Source organism: Balaenoptera borealis (assembly GCF_965194805.1).
Source record: "Balaenoptera borealis genome assembly, chromosome: 3".
In the NCBI taxonomy this organism is placed as follows: Eukaryota; Metazoa; Chordata; class Mammalia; order Artiodactyla; family Balaenopteridae; genus Balaenoptera; species Balaenoptera borealis.
The window spans coordinates 112,939,057-112,943,609 of NC_138866.1; the positions used below are offsets into that span (position 1 = coordinate 112,939,057).

Here is a 4,553-nt window from a genome sequence, read left to right on the forward strand (position 1 = left end):
GCATTCCTCTATGTGTAAAATGGAATAAAATGATAAATACTAAATGTATGGTATTGGTTGCCTCTGGAGTTGGAAGAAGAATAGGAATGTAGATGTTGGTAAAAGGAAAGGTTAGTCATATCTATAATAGCCATAGTATATAATAATAATAATCTCTTTAGATTAAAAAAATCTAGAAGCAAATATGAAGAAATGTCAACCATTATTTTTTTTTTTTTTTCATTTAGTTCATGTCTTTTATTAACCAATATACAATCACTTGTCTTCCGGTTTGTTGAAACAATAGGTCAGACAACATTTGCCACAATAATGTCTGTCAAAGTGGCTGGCCATAAAAACTCCAGCACCACATTCATCGGAAGGGCACTCCCGACGAAGGCGACTGATTTTGCCATTCTCATCCACCTTATAGTATTTCAGGACAGCCAGCTTAACCTTCTTTCTCTTATGCTTGTTCTTCTTGGGAGTGGTGTAAGACTTCTTCCTTTTCTTAGCACCACCACGAAGTCTCAACACAAGATGAAGAGTGGACTCCTTTTGAATGTTGTAGTCAGACAAAGTACGTCCATCTTCCAGTTGCTTGCCAGCAAAGATCAGTCTTTGCTGGTCAGGAGGCATTCCTTCCTTGTCCTGGATCTTGGCCTTTACGTTTTCTATTGTATCCGAGGGTTCGACCTCGAGAGTGATGGTCTTCCCCGTCAGGGTCTTCACGAAAATCTGCATATTGGCGACGGTGCCACCGCAGATGGCGGATCTGAAAAGCCAACCATTATTAACTCTAGGTGTTGGATATATGATTGTTTGTAATTCTGTGTACATTATCTTCCTCAAAAAATAAAAAAAGTACCTTCTCTACATTAAAGAAGAAAAAAAAAAGAGCGTGGGTCTGGGAGTGCCCCAGAAAGCAGGTCACTGATGCGGCAACTCAGTCAGCTCACCCACTGGGGCTGCTTCTGGGGATCCGGCTTAGCCTCCCTTCCCAGCGCCCCAGGGGTTGAATCCACGGCTGACCCTGAACCAGGGACATACAGAGAGATGGCCCTGAGCAGCGGGGGCTGCGGCTTGCTCAAGGACCCCTCCTGGCCAAGGCTGGCAGACCTCTAGGCCTGCCAGAGAGGAGATGGGTCTGCCGTGTACAGCCCCAGGGACTGGAGGCACGCACGCAAGCGTGCACGCACATCTGCAGCACTCAGAGGCCCAGGCTGGGTGGACGCAGAGAAGCCACAAGAAATCTAGCAGCCCAGCTAAATCCCACAGGCCAGAATCCTCGGAGCACCCTTGCCTCCTTTCTGTCCCACCCCACCTCCAGTCGTTAGCAAACCCTGTGGCTCATTCCTTCCCCACTGCCAACTGAGCCACCATTGTCTCTCCCCTGGGACTCTGCAATACCCCCCTTCACTGGCCTCCCTCTTTCCACCCTTGGCCTCCGTAATCTGTTCTCAACGCAGTAGCCAGAGTGATAACATTAAAGATCATATCACTCCTCAGACTGAAGCCCTGCAATGGCCCCCTTTCCCAACACATGCCGCTTCGATACCACTTCCTACTGCTCCCCTCACTCTGCTCCGGCCACTCTGGCCTTGCTTCAAAAGAGTCAAGCATACCATCCTATCTCCAGTCCTTTGCATGGGCAGTTCCCTCTGCCTAGGACACTCTTCCCTTGGATATCAGCATGGCCTGATACTCAGCCTGCTCAAATGTCACTGTATTTCTCAGCGTTTCAGCAGAACACAGCACTTAAGTTAGGATTATTCGAGGTCTATCTGCAGAAGTGTGGATGGGATGTAAGGAAATCCCAAGGGAGAGTGCAGTGCAGCGTGGGGCACCTTCGTTACTCCCTGGCCTGAGCGGGAGGGAAAGGAGAGCTTGGGGGCGAGGGCCTCCTGGCCAGAGCTGTGACCCCGCAGGGAAGGGCTCTCCTCTCCTCTCCTTCCTGCCTCCCCTGCACAGGCTGAATCCGGCTGGAGGACAAATGCACGTTCCCCAGTAACCTTTGCTCCTCTGCCCCCAACTCCCAAGTCCTCTTACTTGGCCCTGTTTTCTTCCAGGGTACTTCTCCTAACATATTTACATTTTCACTCTGGTTATTTTTATTGTCTGTAAGCTCCAGGAGGGCAGGAATTTTGATCTCTTTTATCCTCTACTGTATCCCAAGAACACTGACTGGCACATAGTAGGCATCAATAAATAATCCCTGAATAAATGAATGCCCACTCAGTCTCCCTAGGCACCTGGGGGAAGGCCTTTGGGTCCCTTGGGCCCTGCCTGGGGAAGGAGTGGGTGGAGAACGCTATTGTCTGGGGCTCCGGATCAGAGAGAAGCCGGCGGAGCCTGGCTGGGTTGGGAGGCAAGCCTGAAGGCCTGTGTTCAGAGCAGCCTCCCGTATCTCTGGTTCCCAGAGCAGATCCCTGCCTCTCCCCAAGGTTGTGATGTTGAGACCAGAGGATTGTCCTTGGCAAAGGCATTACTGTGTTTGATCTCCTGAACAAGGCACCACTCTGTGAAATCTCCTACCTTGTCAATCAGCTCTCTGAGGGCACGTCTGGCCCCTCTCCTGGGCCTGCAAGGAATGTTTCTTTCAAGGAGGTCTGAGTTCACCCTGCAGTGGAGGTCTAGGAGTTATAGGCCTCCCCTGGCCAGGCCTCAGGTTCCCACGGACAGGGCTGTGGGGAGCCTGTGTGACCCCAGGGCTGCCCTTTGGGCTCTTGGGCTCTTTCTCGATAGGTACCCAGAGTGCTGGGGCTCCCCGAGATGGCACTGCCACCCCCTTATTAAACCTCGATGTCCTATGGAAGAGAAGATTCAAAACAAGGTGACTTCCAGCCCTGCCCTCCAATTGTAAAGTTGTGCGTTTTCTTTACGGGGTCTGTCAACTGAAAGCTATTTCAATCCAAGCACCAACAGGTTTGGAGAGGAAGCCTCGGAAAGTGATATTAATCTTCTTCTGGAAAAATAAACATTTGAAACTAGCAGGAAAATTCTGAAAAAGGAAAGGACCGCTCCACATAAAACTCAGAAGTCTTAAAGTAAAAGATTGATAAATTGAACATGTAAAAACATTGGAAAACCTGAATGGAGAAAATTATAAAAGAACAAAGTCAAAAGGCTATAAAAACTATTTGTAACACAATGTCAGATAAAGAGCTAATCTCCTTAATATACACATTTCAGAAACCAATATAAAAAAAAAAACAACCAAATTTAAAAATGGGCAAAGTATGTAAACAGACAATTCACAAGGAAAGAAAAAATTTTAATGAACAGTTATTACATGAAAAGATACCCATCTTCACTCATAATTAAAGAAATGCATAATGAAACAGCAATTAAATATACCATTTTCAACTGCCAGATTGGCACCAATTAAAATGTTTTACAATGGATAGTGTCAGTGAGGGTGTGGGGAAAGTCAGACTTGGACATTTTTGGTGGAAATGTAAATTGACCAACATTTTGGAGGGCAATTTGGAAATAGCTACTGTGGTGAAGTAAAGGTATCCACAAATTCTTTGACACTTCTCCCACAGAGAGATGGGGTCTAGGTCCCCTTCCCTTGAACTTGGGCTAGTCTATGAGTTCTCTGACTAATAACCCTAAATCCAAGTGTATCCCCTTAACTTGTCCAGTGGGTTCCACTTCTTACCTCTTACTTAAACTGTGATTACCTGACATCACCTGCTCTTATGAATGTCAAACCATGTGGCAAAGCCCTGGAGGATATGACACCACGTGGAGAGAGAGGTCAAGGAGCACTGAGCCTCAGTTATGTAAGTGATGAAACCAGCACGGAAGAGAATCAAAGATGAGCCATCCAACTGAGCTCTTTCTGACCTACAAAATCATGAGTAAAATAAAATGGTGGCATTAAACACTGAGTTTTGGGGTAGTTTGTTATACAGCCATAGGCATCTGGAACAGCATCCAGATTTAAATTTATCCTTTGAGCCAGCAATTGCACTTCTATGAATCTAACCTACTGAGATGTTTCCACAAGTGCACAAAAACACCCGAATGAAGAAATTCATCGCAGCATTGTTTGTGATAGCACGGGACTGGAAAAATCTATCTGCCCATCATTAGGGGAATGGCTAAATTAATTCTAATATATCTAGTTATATACTGTGCCTGCTGAAATCCTGAGACAAGAAAAAGCCTCATTCATGGTCCTGTGAGCCTCGGGTGACATAACAGAATAGTTAAGAGCATAGATTCTGGAGCCATAGACCCTGGCTCTGCCATTTATGATCTGTATGACTTTGGGAAAATTGTTTAATCTCTCTACACCACATTGTCCTCATCTGTAAAATGGGAATGATAATCATAGTACCTACTTCAGATGGCTGTGGTGAGAAATAAGCGAGTTAAAATGACAAGCCTGGTATGTATCTATGCTATATGTACTTTGAAGATGCAAAGAACTTGGAATTTAACTTGGGTTGGACAAGACTGTCAATATCCTAAAGGGATTGCATAGCAAAGGATCTGCCAGATTGCCAACCTAGGACAGGGAAGGGAGAGTTAACAAATAAAGGCTTGAAGGCAGTGGTGGGAGA

At 46.0% G+C, this 4,553-nt stretch overlaps 1 pseudogene across 1 annotated transcript; it reads right to left on the bottom strand.

Moving 5' to 3' along the window:
* Nucleotides 1–227: 227 nt before the first annotated feature.
* LOC309624830 (ubiquitin-ribosomal protein eS31 fusion protein pseudogene) lies at nt 228–754 on the bottom strand (annotated as a pseudogene). The gene has a single exon. The product of its transcript is annotated as a ubiquitin-ribosomal protein eS31 fusion protein pseudogene (transcript).
* Between the last annotated feature and the right edge of the window lie 3,799 nt (nt 755–4,553).